Consider the following 18,676-nt stretch of genomic DNA (forward strand, 5'->3'; position numbering starts at 1 on the left):
ATGAATTTAAAATATGATTATAATGATTAGATGTTCTTTGATTGAAACTATTTCGTAAGTTTAATATCCGTTATCTATCGTCTTGGCAAAGGATTCACATCCGTCTTTCATCCAGTAGAGGTCTTGTCACCTTATATTGAAACTAATCACACTCAACCAATCCACGGGTTAGGAAAGCTATTTGTCATTTCAGTTCACAGAGAAACTAAATAGGGCAGCAACCATATCTTAGTTTGTAGAGATAAATTTAGCATTAATAATTGTACTGTAAGAGAACACTATAACTAACAGCTTACATTAAAATAAACTTGAGAAAAAATAAACATTTAAACAGTTTTAAGAAATTTGAAGCTTAAATTCAGTATCTTGGCATTTTTTTGTCCAAAGTAACCAACAGTATCCAATGTTTTCTGATATCCAATTTGAAAATTAAATGTCCCCTAAATAATTATTTTGTACGGCTGTGATAAGCTACACAGTCTATGCGATAAATAATATCCCAGTCATTTCATCACGTCGATTCACCAATTTTACTAAGTTCTGACAATTTCAACCTAGAGGAAATTTGACATCGGATACGCAATGTAAATGGTATAAAACATGCAGCAATAAGGAACTCTGAAGTAGAAGAGGGCGCTTTGATCGAGAAAACACTATAGTAGAGGTACACATTTCTCCACCTCTAGCACAAATTGACTTTTAATTGTTCCGACTCCACTTAGTGGGAGGAACTATTTACTCAAATGGGTTTTTTCTTTTTTTGTTGTCAATTTTGGGCAATCGAAAAATTAATTACACAGAATCGTTAGTGGTACCATTAAAAAGCTCTTCGAGCGCAAAAAATTAAGATTTCATTCAATTTCCGTTTCTTCGAGGAGTTATTGAGGATTAACAAATTTGTGCACATTTCATGTTTGGGTGTGAGTTTGTTAACCTTTAGTGTCATTTTTGCTCATTTTAGGTTCTTTAATATCATAATGTTGATTGACAATTGTTTTTTATGGTAAAATCTTGACCAATTTTGTGTTCCTAAAAACGAGCTTTAAAGCTTAAAAAAGCCAGTTTTGGTCTCACTGGGAAGTTTACAATCAAAAGAATTCGAATTCTATTGGAGAGCTGCTTTTTTTAAATTACTTTGTTTTTTTTTGTTTTTCTCATTACATTCAGAGACAAGCCACTTTTTGCATCAAGGTTCAATTATTGAAAAACCCCATTTATGATCAAATGGGGCCGATTAACATTTACATTGTTTTTAGGGAATCATGGCTTACGGTTTTTATGACTTCGAAACTGTTTTCGTATAGTTTAAAAAAAATGATTTACCTGCTTTCATTGCAATGTTGTGGTCGTATGGCTAAGTCTGGTTAGATAAAAGTTCAATTGGCTTCCAAAAGAGGATGAAGTGATCCTATTTATTGATTTGAATGCTACCTATTGGTTGTTAAGACCGAGAAATTTTCGGGAATAAATGAACATTACCCGCTTTTTAAACTCATTTCTGTTAAATTGTGTGTCAGTTCCACTAATAACAGGTCCCATATGCTTAAAATTGAACCAACAATTAGACGGTTAATAGGTTCTTAGCTGAACAGAAAGAAGATTATCAACGTAACCTCACGGTTTCAATGTCTGACGAATTTTTATGGCACTTTTCTAATGAATTCTCGAACTCTGCCCGCAATTTTTGTCGTTCTTCGAGTCCTAGGACTCATTCTGAGTAATGAATGATCTCCGGTTCATATTCGTTCATATCATAAAATCTGATTTTGTGACTCCGGTTCATATTCGTTGATTTTTCTGAAGCATCACATTGTAATAATACTGAAAGATCCCATTGATTTAAAAAAAAATCAATTTAAAGTATCCAAAAGTTATCACCGACAAACTTATTTTTCTGATTTATGACCAGTCTCAACAGCTTCATCTTAGGAAGTTAAAGAACTTATTCAATGCTCTCAGTTGATAGGTAACGTTTTGCTAATTTTGATTTTTCAATATTTTAAGATATTTTGGAGCTTTGCCTTTTTTGTTCTTCTTTTTGTCTAGCTGAAACTTAGTTTCATCAATGAGAGGTTCTATCTACCTTCTTTTGATAACTTCAAACTTTCTATTGGTTTTATGTCACAGTCGATGTTTCATATCTTGGCACTCGTTTTCCTAACATTTTTGTGAGTCATCAATTTCTGCGCTTCTTTGTTGTCTAAAATTTTCAAATTAATAGCAATTGGTCCAAATGATTTTTAATTGTTCCATTTTTTTTAAAAAAGTCCAATTGATTCTCAAACGAGACCCAAGTGACCACATACAATCTTTCTTTTACATATTAACTAAAACAAAACAAATCAATCGAAATAATATATAAGATTCAGATGCTACCTTCAATATTTTTTCGTTTGTTTGCAATTTTTTCTCGATTTCTGTATTTGTTAAATTGCAGTACTGTCCTATGATTTAGTTTCAACAGGTACAACGCCCATTGGTTTCTCGAGGATTAATAGGTAGATTAATCAAGTTTTTCTAGTTAAAAGTTAATGTTTATGACTTTCGTATTTACTTGGTTAAAAAAATTTTGATAAATTCATTCGGCTGGTTATTTAGTCCCATTTTGGACAGTTCGTATTCATTTTTAGTTGAATAGAAGTGAATTTGTATATTTGAAGTTTTATCGGATGTGCTTTTAAAATTACATTGTTTTTACAGTATACATTTTTTGTTTTTTGTGTATCCTGTCGTTTGCAATATCTTGTATTCTTATTAATGATAGGCGTCAAAAGTTCACCAATGCGGTATGGCATTATACATATCATTTAGTAGTTTGGTTTTGTTAAAAAAATCTCAACATCTGTTTTTGTTGTTAGTCTTGTTTACTTTTGTTAAAGGCGTATCTCATAGGCCATCTAAAGCGGCTTTGTTTACTTCAATTAATGCAAAAAATGCGCTTAAAATGCAAACTATCTCGTCTTCATTTGGAAGACAATTAAGTCAAAAATAAGCGGGGTCGTACTCCTTGTTGTAATTACAAAAAATGCGGTCTATTTTATCGGTTCTTGTGACACACTGGAGAACGGGCCCATCACCCAATAGTGGTCTCTGTGTAGTCACCGACGTATACTTTGTAAATGAAAACAGAACTTGTGAATTTTGTTGACTACAGAAAACAAATTGTAGTTGTGCCTACATTACTTTTAAAGGGGCAAAATATTGACCTTTATAATGTTTTTTTTCTCCAGCCAAAATAGAAAACTACGCATTCTAGAAAGATATGAGCAGTACCATTTCAAAGAACCCAAAATAGAATTCCAGTCCAAAAAATCCTCTTTCTTGCAAATTTGTTTTTGCTACAGTTCCCTCAGACTTCATGTAGTTTTGTGAGTTTGAAAAGATAGTGATGCATCAACTTTTTGCAGTATATCTATCGGTAATGCCAACCAAAACCAAAAACGGTTGCAAAATTTAACATTTTCCAAACTTTTCGAAATACAACTAACAATTGAATCTAAAACTACTCATTTTTCTGCAAAATGGCAGCCAAAACAAAAACGGTTTCAAAATATTATATCTTAAGTTAGCTCCAAGTAAGTTCAGGAAGGAAAATTTTGTCAGACTCCTCAACTGGTTTAACACAGATAAGTGAACTGACAATTAAAGATGACATTATTCGTTTCCTGATTCCAGTTGGAACTATCCTTTTTTATCCCGACAGAAAAATTATGTATATGAAGTCTGCACCTCATCTTGGAGCACGAGCTGGTCAGGTCCAATGTGAGGTACTTGCAGTGAGGTCCAAACTACGATGAATGGGTGCGCTCTAAATGAATTTGGGCGTACTCACAATTCACTCAATCTCGTCAACAAAAAAGATACAGAAAGATCTATCTGCCCGCATAGACGAGTTGGTTCAATCTGCAACACTGGGAAGTGATTCGTCAGGCTCCAGTGACAATCCAAGCGAGTTACCAGATTTGAAAACTAATTGCAGTAAAAATATTTCTTTGATTTGCTATATATATCCCCATGAAGTTTCGTATGCCATGGCCCGGGATTATAACGTCAATCATAGAGGATTGCATCTCAAATCCAGATTGTGTTGAGAACTGGAAGAAGTTTTTCGCAGTTAGCAAATGTCTTGCGTGCTTCTAACAGAGGGGGCAAAAAACAAGCAGCAGCAGGAAAACTCAATGATGAATAGATTTGAGCGATGGAGATCGGGTGATTAAGCTGCCCGTCGGTACGAAGCGGCTTCAAGGAAGCAAGCAAAAAAGCGACAGCACAATGGAAGCGCTTGCCTCCCGAGCGAGAACACTTTGTCTTCAAGGACAATGCGGTCGGCGGCAAGGATTTTATCATCGGAGGGAATAGCACCCGACAACAGAAAACCCTCATTGATCTCGAAAAGCTGCATCCAGGGAAAAACGAAATTCGATATCCGATGGATGACCATAGCAGCGAAGCTTGTCAATTCGATGAAGCAAAGGTCCTTTTACAGCTTCAGTGTTTTTCAAATTTCACAGCAGCGGGGCCGTCCAAAATGTACACAGAACATCACGCAATCAATTGTTCAATTGCCGATCAATCCAAGCGAAGAGTGAATTCCCTAACCAAATTAGTGAACTTGGCCAGCAGAGGCGAGCTCCAAAACTTCGTGGCCCCAGGTTTATGTAGTGCTACATTAACAGCATTAAAAAAAAGGAACAGCATTAGACCTATTGCTGTGGGTGAAGTTATGCGGCGCCTCGTTGCCAAATGCATTGCAAAAGAAGCACCCTTCGAGGCGGTTGAGTTGTTTCGAGCAAAGCAGTTGGGAGTTGCTGTCAGGGAGGTGCCGAGAGAATAGTGCAATTCCACAAAAATAATCTTCGAAAAAATGAAGAAAAAAGAAAGTGTGGGCATACACCAAAATTGATTTCGAAAACGCATTGAATTCGGCAAAGCACAGTAATTTCCTCGGCTCCACAAAAAATTTGATGCCTAGTATAATGTTCTTTGCATACTTTTGTTACTCATAGTTGAAGAACAAAGCATAGTGATTTGTTCTTCAATATCTCAACTTTTGACACTCAGTCAGGAATGCAACTGAGATCCACTGGGTCCACTTTTGTTTTGACTGGCCATCTGGCCTCCTATTGGCGAAATTGAAAACAAACCAAACCTTTCGCAACATTGCTGATACCGAGATCAAACTTTGTAAAGTGTTGGAAATTCTCAGAGAATCAGAAAAATTCGGTTTAGAACTCAGGAAGGATAAGTTTGAGCTATGGTCAATCGAAAGCATGACGAAAGTTGACAGTTTGATCAAGAGGAACTGTGCAGATGGAAATGGAATTTTAGGAGCTCCCATAGCCTCTGATGATTTCGTTTCCTCTTGTTTACTTCAACGTGTTAAAAAATTAGAGGAACTTCAAGACATTTTAGCATATGGGGACGATCCACAATATGCCCTTGGAAATTTCCATTTTTGCTTTGGTGCCCCCACAATGATCTACTCTTTGCGATGCAACTCTCCTTCGGACGAATCAAATAAAATCAAATAAAATTCGACTCGGTTCAGCGTGCAACCTTTGAATGTATTCTCCGAGTTTTGATGTCAGATACCTCTTGGGACCAAGCTTGCCTCCCAATGAATAAAACTGGTGTAGGAATAACACGTTCAGCAGATCAAATTCAGGCTGCATACGTTGCCTTCGTTTTTCAGTCCTCTGTTCGTGTAGAAAAACTATCACGTCATAATCCAACTCAAGATATCTCTTTTGTAAAGGCCATTGAAGAATTGGGCGAATTTGCGACATATCCCTCTCAAAGAAAAACTCAGTAAGAACTTGTTGATAACTCAGCCTACGACAACTTGTTAGAAAAACAAAGACCCAGGAGAGAAAAAGCTCGTTTGCAATCTCTTTCTCTATCGCAGCCCCCATTCCAGCTCTGGGACTACACCTATCTTCTAATTAGTTCCGTGTTGCTCTTAAATACCGACCGGGTGCAAAATTGTACAACGAGAGAAAATGTCCTTTTTGTAAATCTAGGACGCTAGATGTAGTGGGAGACCAATCCGTGTCATGCCATGGTCGGGGTGATATGATCTCTCAAACAAGACAAAATTATATCAGCTTGCACGGGAGCTCTTTTGTCTCCCATCTGTGCACAGAAGAGTTTACTACCCGACAATAACTCCAGACCGGTCGAATTTTTCTTGCCTGTTTGGAAAGCCGGTCAATCAGCAGCATTAGACGTTACCGTCACTTCTCCCTTGCAGTCACGACTCATTATAAATGCGTCGCAGAAGAGTGGTTTCGCCTTGTAAGCTACAGAGGACAGGAAGTACCATCAGAACGCGAAAAAATGTAATAAATCATGATCAGAGTGACGAGGGGCCATTAATCCAAGTGTTGCTGTGATTCCAAACTTGGATTATGGCTTTAAACTGATCACCAACGGCATGTCAATGAGTTAATAAAGTAGACTAAGGTTATCTTATCAAGCCATACATTAATTGAAAATTTTGGAAATTCGAAAAAATACATTTGCAGTAGAATAAGTTCACGGAGATTTTCAAGGTAAAATCTGCTTGAACTTAAAGTCTACAAAAATTTTTAAACATCCTATACACAATGCAGCAAATAGAGCTGTATTTGTTCAGAGAAAAGGATGGTTGAGTAAATTTGCTCATTACAAATTTCCATATTACCTTTAAATAAGGATGGCTTTCCAGACGGATTTCCTAGCCCTCCTTTTTTTAATTTATTATTGAAAAACTGATTTACTGCGTTCCTTTCTTTTATCTAAATGACTTTGGCAACTCATGAAGTCAAAGTGAGCCATCTACTTAAAATTATTGCATATCGTACACATTTTTAAACATGACTGCAACCAGTGGCTGCAAACAATTTTAGTATTATTTTCACCCTGCATGTAAAATTTACTTGCGACAATTTGCTCATACTCTACGATTATCAAAAATTTCGAAACATTAACTTTTATAGCTGATTTCCACACTGGTATCATTTTTCATTGTATAAGTCAAATACAACTACTTAAACTTACCTTTACTTGGCCGGTAAATCAAAACCACTAAGTGTGGGGAGGAGCTATATACTTAAACGGTTTTTTTGTTCAGTCAATTTTGTCCGATCGATATAATCATTGTATAGAATCGTGAGTTGTATCAATGAAAAGCTCTTCGAGGGTAGAATTTGGAATTAAAAAGATTGTTTTAATTTCCTTTTATTCTAAGAGTTACTCTGGTTTAAAATTTTCAAATATTTCATTATTGTGTGTGGGTTTAATCACTTTTAGCGTCATTTCAGAATATTTATCAAGAAGTAAAATAAAAATTGCAGTTTACGATTAAAAAAATGGACCAGTTTGGATTTACTAAAAGACGAGCAGCGGTAAAAAGGCTAATTTTGGTCTCATCGGGAAGTTAACAATCTAAAGAAATCGAAACGAATCATATTGCAGAACTTAAATTACTTAATTCATTTCACAATTTTTATTTGGTTTTTCTCATGTCATTCAGATACAAGTCACTACTCCTATACCGGTTGCATTAATAACAAACTCTATTTATGATAAAATGAAGACTAATGAACATTTAATTTGTCTTCCGAGAATAATCACTCATGGTTTTTCATGGCTTCAACACTTTCCGTAAGTTTGTTTTTTGTTTCGCCTGCATTTGTTGCAATTTTTTAGTCCTAGGGCTATTTTAGTTATCAAAAGTGCAATTGGCTTCCTAACGAGAGACAACAATAACTGAATCTATCTAAAGAATTGAATGCATACCTATTGGCTGTTAAGCCTGAAAGTATTTTGATTTTTTTTGTTAAAAAAATGATTTGAACCACTTTTTAAACACATTTCTATGAACTTATATGTCGGTTCCACTAATAACAAGTCCCAAATGCTGAAAATTGAATAAAACCTAGTCTGGGTTGTGGCTTTGTTTTCAAATATTGGGATTTATGACTTAGATGCTACGAGTTTTCGAAAATTATTTTCCGATTTTTATTCAATTTTGGTTGTCTTTCGAAGTTTTGTTACGCTGTCACCAATGAAAGTAGCCATTAACGTTAAAGAAATTTTAATGGTGTCGCAAAGACAATTAGTTTAACATATCGAAAACTTCATTGATAACATATCGAAAACCTCTATATTTAATTAACTTTGACACTTCCCACTTGCACTTTTTTCAATTTCTAGCTGCTGCCTGTAAATTGTTTTTCTTTATAAAGCTAAGAAACTATCTGATTAGTGACAGGTCTTAATAGCTTCCTTTTACGGGATTAATGAACTTATTCAATGCCGTCAGTCGACATCTAACGGTTCCGATGATATTGATTTCATTCTTTCGAAATTAATTTGCATTTTTTAAACATTTCCCTTATTGTTCTTCTTTTTAAAACTTTACGCTACGTCTCATCAATAAGAGCTCTCCCACATTTCTTGGGATTTGAATTTCAACGTCTCTATTGGCTTTGTATTACAAAAGATTTTTTATATCTTGAATACTATGCGTTTTCAATTTTTGTGCTTGTTTTCCTTTATAAAATTTGAGTTAATAACAAGTCCCATTGACTTTCAAATGAGATCCAAGTAAACCTATGCAATCTTTCAATAATATAGTAACTGAAATAGCAGAATACATTGTGTTTTCGTATATTATGTGTATTTTTTTCTCTAATTCTGCATCTGCAGGCCGTTATTTTGCAGTCTTGTCCTTCAGCTTAATCTCACCAAAGAAAGCTCCCATTAATTTTACGAGAGCTTCAGTAAAATTACCAACAACTTCGTCGTTAAAAGATCATGTTTTTTGATGACTTTTGAGATTTGGTTTAAAAAAATTTGATAGATTTTCGAACTGCGCACCTTTTTCTTCTTTTTGTCGATTGGTTATGTGGTCCTATCATAGACAGGTCGCATCTGCTTTGGAGATAAAAACTATTGAACTCTATTTTTAAGGTTTTATCTGATGTCTTTTGACTTTGCTACAAAGTAATTTTTGAAATTAGATTGAGATTTTTTGTAGTCCTATTAATGGCAGGCAACATAAGTTCTTTAAGGCGGTATGGTATTATATAATTCGATGAGCAGTTTTGGGTTTGTAACAATTTTTCTAACTCAAATATTTATTTGTGTATAACTCTTCTAATCTCTTCATATGGCAGATAATTAGGTCAAAAATTAGGATGAACGGGGTCGGAACACTGTGCGGACGAATATTATCGAGCCTCCTTGTTTATAAGTAGGACAAATTCGTACCACTGTGCGCTTGTAGTGTTTAATTAAACCGCCCAGTTCTGAGGACAAAAAGTCCAAAGGAGTCAGGACCAAAAATGGGTTAAGGTACAAATCGCATAAAGACAACAGGGCTAAAAAAATTTCTACAAAATTTGTTTGAGAGCAAGTAAAAAGAAGCAAAAATGCGATATACAAAGTTGGTGAGTATTTTGTCTTTGCAGATTTTGTTCTTTAGCAGAGGTATCATCGGTTTCGATAGCTGGGAATTTTTTTCCTTGCTAGCACTTCGCCTTCAGTGACCCAAGGAATTCGTTTCAGTCTATAGTCTGGTATAGACTTAATGCACAAAAAAGAATTCGTGGACATCTGGGAAAGGTTCTTTTTTGCTCGTGTATATTTTCTTTCTATTTTCAGTTTTAAATTAATTCTTGGTTCGTAAGCAGGGTTCTGAATTTGGCCAGTAATTTTCATCCGTTTAAATCAGTTCGTTGAAATTTTATTGACGTTTCCTGCTACTATTTTGATATGTTGATTTTTGCTGATTGCGTATTTGAAATTAACAAGAGAGAATCGTATTTGATGTACAGACCAATATAACTGAAAATTTCTGGAAAGCAATTGTGGTTGAGCTCACCTTAAGCTCAGGCTTCGCACTCTCACAAAAGTTTCTGGAAAATTCAACATCACTGGAAAAAAGCAAAAAGAGCTACCTCTTTAAAAATTTTTGGTTTTGCGAATTTGCTTTAAACTTGATGAGATGCACATATGCATACTGAAATTTTAACAAGCAAATGGCTCAATAGTCTAAAAGTTTTCGTTAACAAAGGCATCAAGGTTTTGAAAATTTCTCCTTCTGACCGCCCATGAACTAATAGAGCGGTGCCATGTCCCGATAGTGGCCTCTCTCTATAGTCATGGACTTAAGATTTGGCTACCTTTAGAACTTGGTAACGTGATTAACAATAGAAAACAATTCATTGTTTCAACATTTCTCCAGACAACATCAAAAACTTATTCATTCTCGAAGTAGGAGTGGGACTATTTGAAAAAAACATAGAATTCAAGTCCAAAAGTAAACAATTCCCACTCAACATTCACTGACAACTCCAATTGATAATCAATTAGGTAGCCGAACTTTAACAACCACCCGTTTTTGAGGACAAAGTTAAAAGGGACCAGGACAAAAAATGGTTAAGCTACAAATCGCATTAACAAGACCAGAGGACTAAAAAAGTTCTACGATATTTGTTTGAGAGTAAGTAAAAAGAAGGAAAAATGCGACATAAAAACTTGGCGAGAACTTTGTCTTTGCAGATTTTTTGTTCATTAGCAGAAGTATAATCGTTTTCGATAGCTAGGAACCCACAAAATCAAACAAATTAATATTTGTCTTATTTCTTAATCCTCAATTTTGTTAAAACCTATTTTTTAACTCAAATCTTTCAGAGCATGTTCCAAATAATCAAAACGGAAATCCGGCCAGTTAAAGATTCATAAAATTATGACTTTGGTCTAGAAAAAGTGGGTGCTGAAGATAATAACAAGAGGAACTTGAGATCCTTTGATCAAACATTTGAATTTTTTCCATGCTAGCACTTCGCCTTCAGTGACCCAAAGAATTTGTTTAAGTCTGATAGAGACTTAATGCATGAAAAAGATTTTCGTAGACTTCTGGGAAAAATTCTTTTTCGCTCGTGTTCAGTTTCTTTCCATTTTCAGTTTTAAATTATTTCTTGGTTCGTAAAGAGGGCTCTGAATTTGGCCAGTAATTTTTCATCGGTTTAAATCAGTTCGTTGAAATTCTATTGACGTTTCCTGCTATTATTTTGATATGTTGATTTTTGCTGATTGAGTATTTGAAATTAACAAGACAGAATTGTAATTGATGTACAGACCAATATAACTGAATATTTATGGAAAGCAAACGGGATTGACCTCACCTTAAGCTCAGGCTTCGCACGCTCAAGAAAACTTCTAGAGAATTTGACATCTTTTTGAAAACAAACAGCAAAAAGAGCAACCTCTAAAAAAATTTTGGTTTTGCAAATTTGCTTTAAACTTAATGAGATGAACATATGCATAATGAAATTTTAGAAAGCAAATGGCTCAATAGTGTAAAAGTTTTTGCTAACAAGGGCATCAAGGTTTTGAAAATCTCCATTTCTGACCGCCCATGAACTAATAGAGCGGTGCAATGTCCCGATAGTGGCCTCTCTCTATAGTCATGGACTTAAGATTTGGCTACCGTTAGAACTTGGTAATGTGATTAACAATAAAAAAACAATTCGTTGTTTCAACATTTCTCCAGACAACATCAAAAACTTATCCATTCTCGAAGTAGGAGTGGGACTATTTGAAAAAAAAACTATATAGAATTCAAGTCCAAAAGTATATAATTCCCACTCAACATTCACGGACACCAGCATATCACTAACAAACTTTTCCTTTTTTCTAGCAACATGGTTTGAGCAAATGTCCAATTGATAATCAATTAGGTAGCCGAACCATAACAACCACCCGTTTTTGAGGACAAAAAGTTAAAAGGGACCAGGACAAAAAATGGTTACGCTACAAATTGCATTAAAAAGACCAGAGGACTAAAACAACTTCTACAAAATTCGTTTGAGAGCAGGTAAAAAGAAGGAAAAATGCGACATACCAATTTGGCGAGAATTTAGTCTTTGCAGAATTTTTGTTCTTTAGCAGAAGTATAATCGTTTTCGATAGCTGGGAACCCACAAAATCAAACAAATTAAAATTTGTCTTATTTCTTAATCCTTAATTTGGTTAAAACCTATTTTTTAACTCAAATCTTTCGGAGCATGTTCCAGAAGATCAAAACGGAAATCCGGCCAGTTAAAGATTCATAAAATTATGACTTGGGTCTAGAAAAAGTGGGTGCTGAAGATAATAACAAGAGGAACTTGAGATGCTTTGATCAAACATTTGAATTTTTTCCATGCTAGCACTTCGCCTTCAGTGACCCAAAGAATTTGTTTAAGTCTGATATAGACTTAATGCATGAAAAAGATTTTCGTAGAATTCTGGGAAAATTTCTTTTTCGCTCGTGTCCAGTTTCTTTCTATTTTCAGTTTTAAATTATTTCTTGGTTCGTAAAGAGGGCTCTGAATTTGGCCAGTAATTTTTCATCGGTTTAAATCAGTTCGTTGACATTTTATTGACGTTTCCTGCTATTATTTTGATATGTTGATTTTTGCTGATTGAGTATTTGAAATTAACTAGACAGAATTGTAATTGATGTACAGACCAATTTAACTGAAAATTTCTGGAAAGCAAACGGGATTGACCTCACCTTAAGCTCAGGCTTCGCACGCTCAAGAAAACTTCTAGAGAATTTTGACATCTTTTTGAAAACAAACAGCAAAAAGAACAACCTCTAAAAAAATTTGGTTTTGCAAATTTGCTTTAAAATTGATGAGATGAACATATGCATAATGAAATTTTAGCAAGCAAATAGCCCAATAGTGTAAAAGTTTTGTTAAAAAGGGCACCAACGTTTTGAAAATTTCTATTTCTGACCGCCCATGAACTAATAGAGCGGTGCCATGTCCCGATAGTGGCCTCTCTCTATAGTCATGGACTTAAGATTTGGCTACCTTTAGAAATTGGTAATGTGGTTAACCATAGAAAACAATTCATTGTTTCAACATTTCTCCAGACAACATCAAAAATATATCCATTCTCGAAGTAGGAGTGGTACTATTTGAAAAAAAACTATATAGAATTCAAGTCCAAAAGTAAATAATTCCCACTCAACATTCACGGACACCAGCATATCACTAACAAACTTTTCCTTTTTTCTAGCAACATGGTTTGAGCAAATGTCCAATTGATAATCAATTAGGTAGCCGAACCATAACAACCACCCGTTTTTGAGGACAAAAAGTTAAAAGGGACCAGGACAAAAAATGGTTAAGCTACAAATCGCATTAAAAAGACCAGAGGACTAAAACAACTTCTACAAAATCCGTTTGAGAGCAAGTAAAAAGAAGGAAAAATGCGACATACAAACTTGGCGAGAATTTTGTCTTTGCAGAATTTTTGTTCTTTAGCAGAAGTATAATCGTTTTCGATAGCTGGGAAACCACAAAATCAAACAAATTAATATTTGTCTTATTTCTTAATCCTCAATTTTGTTAAAACTTATTTTTTAACTCAAATCTTTCGGAGCATGTTCCAAATAATCAAAACGGAAATCCGGCCAGTTAAAGATTCTATTCATAAAATTATGACTTGGGTCTAGAAAAAGTGGGTGCTGAAGATAATAACAAGAGGAACTTGAGATGCTTTGATCAAACATTTGAATTTTTTCCATGCTAGCACTTCGCCTTCAGTGACCCAAAGAATTTGTTTAAGTCTGATATAGACTGAATGCATGAAAAAGATTTTCGTAGAATTCTGGGAAGATTTCTTTTTCGCTCGTGTCCAGTTTCTTTCTATTTTCACTTTTAAATTATTTCTTGGTTCGTAAAGAGGGCTCTGAATTTCGCCAGTAATTTTTCATCGGTTTAAATCAGTTCGTTAAAATTTTATTGACGTTTCCTGCTATTATTTTGATGTTGATTTTTGCTGATTGAGTATTTGAAATTAACAAGACAGAAATGTAATTGATGTACAGACCAATATAACTAAAAATTTATGGAAAGCAAACGGGATTGACCTCACCTTAAGCTCAGGCTTCGCACGCTCAAGAAACCTTCTAGAGAATTTGACATCTTTTTGAAAACAAACAGCAAAAAGAACAACCTCTAAAAAAATTTGGTTTTGCAAATTTGCTTTAAACTTGATGAGATGAACATATGCATAATGAAATTTTAGCAAGCAAATGGCCCAATAGTGTAAAAGTTTTTGTTAAAAAGGGCACCAAGGTTTTGAAAATTTCTATTTCTGACCACCCATGAACTAATAGAGCGGTGCCATGTCCCGATAGTGGCCTCTCTCTATAGTCATGGACTTAAGATTTGGCTACCTTTAGAACTTGGTAACGTGATTAACAATAGAAAACAATTCATTGTTTCAACATTTCTCCAGACAACATCAAAAACTTATTCATTCTCGAAGTAGGAGTGGGACTATTTGAAAAAAACATAGAATTCAAGTCCAAAAGTAAACAATTCCCACTCAACATTCACTGACAACTCCAATTGATAATCAATTAGGTAGACGAACTTTAACAACCACCCGTTTTTGACAAAAAGTTAAAAGTGGCCAGGACAAAAAAAATGGTTAAGCTACAAATCGCATTAAAAAGACCAGAGGACTAAAATAGCTTCAACAAAATTCGTTTGAGAGCAAGTAAAAAGATGGAAAAATGCGACACAAATTTGGCGAGCATTTTGTCTTTGCAGATTTTGTTCTTTAGCAGAAGTATAATCGTTTTCGATAGCTGGGAACCCACAAAATCAAACAAATTAATATCTGTCTTACTTCTTAATCCTCAATTTTGTTAAAATCTAATTTTAACTGAAATCTTTCGGAGCATGTTCCAAATAATCAAAACGGAAATCCGGCCAGTTAAAGATTCATAAAATTATGACTTTTGTCTAGAAAAAGTGGGTGCTGAAGATAATAACAAGAGGAACTTGAGATGCTTTGATCAAACATTTGAATTTTTTCCTTGTTAGCACTTCGCATTCAGTGACCCAAAGAATTTCTTTAAGTCTGTTATAGACTTAATGCTTGAGAAATATTTTCGTAGACTTCTGGGAAATTTTCTTTTTAGCCCGTGTCCATTTTCTTTCTATTTTCAGTTTTAACTTATTTCTTGGTTCGTAAGCAGGGCTCTGAAGTTGGCCAGTTATTTTTCATCCGTTTAAATCAGTTCGTTGAAATTTTTTTGACGTTTCCTGCTATTGCTGATTGAGTATTTGAAATTAACAAGACAGGATCGTAATTGGTGTACAGACCAATTTAACTGAAAATTTCTGGAAAGCAATTGGGATTGACCTCACCTTAAACTCAGGCTTCGCACGCTCAAGGAAACTTCTAGATAATTTGACATCTTTTTGAAAACAAACAGCAAAAAGAGCAACCTCTTAAAAAATTTCTGGTTTTGCGAATTTGCTTTAAACTTGATGAGATGAACATATGCATAATGAAATTTTAACCAGCAAATGGCTCAATAGTGTAAAAGTTTTCGTTAACAAGGGCATCAAGGTTTTGAAAATTTCTATTTCTGACCACCCATGAACTAAAAGAGCGGTGCCATGTCCCGATAGTGGCCTCTATAGTCATGGACCGAAGAGTTGACTACCTTTAAAACTTGGTAATGTCATTAACTATAGAAAACAATTCATTGTTTCAACATTTCTCCAGACAACATCAAAAACTTATTCATTCTCGAAGTAGGAGTGAGACTATTTGAAAAAAACTATACAGAATTTAAGTCCAAAAGTAAACAATTCCCACTCAACATTCACTGACAACTCCAATTGATAATCAATTAGGTAGCCGAACTTTAACAACCACCCGTTTTTGACAAAAAGTTAAAAGTGGCCAGGACAAAAAAATGGTCAAGCTACAAATCGCATTAAAAAGACCAGAGGACTAAAATAGCTTCAACAAAATTCGTTTGAGAGCAAGTAAAAAGATGGAAAAATGCGACACAAATTTGGCGAGCATTTTGTCTTTGCAGATTTTTTGTTCTTTAGCAGAAGTATAATCGTTTTCGATAGCTGGGTACCCACAAACAAATTAATATTTGTCTTACTTCTTAATCCTCAATTTTGTTAAAATCTATTTTTTAACTAAAATCTTTCGGAGCATGTTCCAAATAATCAAAACGGAAATCCGACCAGTTAAAGATTCATAAAACTATGACTTTGGTCTATAAAAAGTGGGTGCTGAAGATAGTAACAAGAGGAACCTGAGATGCTTTGATCAAATATTTGAATTTTTTTCCTTGCTAGCACTTCGCCTTCAGTGACCCAAAGAATTTGTTTAAGTATGATATAGACTTAATGCATGAATAAGATTTTCGTAGACTTCTGGGAAAATTTCTTTTTCGCTCGTGTTCAGTTTCTTTCTATTTTCAGTTTTAAATTATTTCTTGGTTCGTAAACAGGGCAATGAATTTGGCCAGTAATTTTTCATTCAAATCAGTTCGTTGAAATTTTTTTGACGTTTCCTTCTATTATTTTGATATGTTGATTTTTGCTGTTTGAGTATTTGAAATTAACAAGACACAATCGTAATTGATGCACAGACCAATATAACTGAAAATTTTGGAAAGCAACCGGGATTGACCTCACCTTAAGCTCAGGCTTCGCACGCTTAAGAAAACTTCTAGAGAATTTGACATCATTTTGAAAACAAACAGCAAAAAGAGCAACCTCTCAAAAAAAATTTTTGGTATTGCAACTTTGCTTTAACCTTGACCTTGATGAGATGAAAATATGCATTAAGAAGTTTTATTAAGCAATTGGATCAATAGTGTAAAAATTTTTGTTAACATGAAAATCAGGGTTTTGAAAATTTAACAACTTTCCAATTCTGGACGCCCATTGATTAATGGAATGCTGCCGTGGTCCGATAGTGGCCTCTCTCTATAGTCATGGACTGAAGAGTTGGCTGCCTTTAAAACTTGGTATGTCATTAACTATAGAAAACAATTCATTGTTTCAACATTTCTCCAGACAACATCAAAAATTTTACTCATTCTAGAACAGTAGGAGTGGGACTATTTGAAAAAAAACATAGAATTCAAGTCCAAAAGTAAATTATTCCCCACTCAACCTTCACTGACACGAGCATATCACTAAAAAACTTTTCCTTTTTTCTAGCAATATGGTTTGAGCAAATGTGCAATTGCTAATCAAGTAGGTAGCGGAACTTTAACAACCGCCCGTTTTTGAGGACAAAAAGTCAAAAGGGGCCAGGACAAAAAAATGGTTAAGCTACACATCGCATTAAAAAGACCAGAGGACTAAAAAAATTTCTACAAAATTCGTTTGAGAGAAAGTAAAAAGAAGGAAAAATTCGACAAATTAGGCGAGCATTTTATCTTTGCAGATTTTCTGTTCTTTAGCAGAAGTATAATCGTTTTCGATAGCTGGGAACCCACAAAATCAAACAAATTAATATTTGTCTGACTTCTTAATCCTCAATTTTGATAAAATCTACTTTAACTCAAATCTTTCGGAGCATGTTCCAAATAATCAAAACGGAAATCCGGCCATTTAAAGATTCATAAAATTATGACTTTGGTCTAGAAAAAGTGGGCGCTAAAGATAATAACAAGAGGAACTTGAGATGCTTTGATCAAACATTTGAATTTTTTCCTTGTTAGCACTTCGCCTTCAGTGACCCAAAGAATTTGTTTAAGTCTGATATAGACTTAAAGCATAAGAAAGATTTTCGTAGACTTCTGGGAAAATTTCTTTTCCGCCCGTGTCCATTTTCTTTCTTTTCAGTTTAAAATTATTTCTTGGTTCGTAAGCAGGGCTCTGAAGTTGGCCAGTTATTTTTCATCCGTTTAAATCAGTTCGTTGAAATTTTTTTGACGTTTCCTGCTATTGCTGATTGAGTATTTGAAATTAACAAGACAGGATCGTAATTGGTGTACAGACCAATTTAACTGAAAATTTCTGGAAAGCAATTGGGATTGACCTCACCTTAAGCTCAGGCTTCGCACGCTTAAGAAAACTTCTAGAGAATTTGACATCTTTTTGAAAACAAACAGCAAAAAGAGCAACCTCTCAAAAAAATTTTGGTATTGCGACTTTGCTTTAAAACCTTGACCGTGATGAGATGAAAATATGCATTAAGAAGTTTTATTAAGCAATTGGCTCAATAGTGTAAAAATTTTTGTTAACATGAAAATCAGGGTTTTGAAAATTTAACAACTTTCCAATTCTGAACGCCCATTGACTAATGGAATGCTGCCGTGGTCCGATAGTGGCCTCTCTCTATAGTCATGGACTGAAGAGTTGGCTACCTTTAAAACTTGGTAATGTCATTAACTATAGAAAACAATTCATTGTTTCAACATTTCTCCAGACAATATCAAAAATTTTACTAATTCCAGAACAGTAGGAGTGGGACTATTTGAAAAAAAAAAACAGAGTTCAAGTCCAAAAGTAAATAATTCCCCACTCAACCTTCATTGACACGAGCATATCACTAAAAAACTTTTCCTTTTTCCTAGCAATATGGTTTGACCAAATGTGCAATTGCTAATCAAGTAGGTAGCCGAACTTTAACAACCGCCCGTTTTTGAGGACATAAAGTCAAAAGGGGCCAGGACAAAAAATATGGTTAAGCTACACATCGCATTAAAAAGACCAGAGGACTAAAATAATTTCTACAAAATTCGTTTGAGAGAAAGTAAAAAGAAGGAAAAATGCGACAAATTAGGCGAGCATTTTATCTTTGCAGATTTTCTGTTCTTTAGCAGAAGTATAATCGTTTTCGATAGCTGGGA

General features: G+C 34.5%; 2 protein-coding genes across 6 annotated transcripts in view; one reads left to right on the forward strand and one right to left on the reverse strand.

Moving 5' to 3' along the window:
• The window catches only part of LOC142336083 (syntaxin-binding protein 1-like), a 631,753-nt gene that overhangs the window by 509,721 nt on the left and 103,356 nt on the right, over window positions 1–18,676 (forward strand). The window lies entirely within an intron of this gene.
• Window positions 1–18,676, reverse strand: part of LOC142336081 (uncharacterized) — a 30,246-nt gene that overhangs the window by 821 nt on the left and 10,749 nt on the right. The window lies entirely within an intron of this gene.

This window comes from Convolutriloba macropyga, chromosome 3, assembly GCF_964194025.1.
Source record: "Convolutriloba macropyga chromosome 3, txConMacr16.3, whole genome shotgun sequence".
NCBI classification, from domain to species: domain Eukaryota; kingdom Metazoa; phylum Xenacoelomorpha; order Acoela; family Convolutidae; genus Convolutriloba; species Convolutriloba macropyga.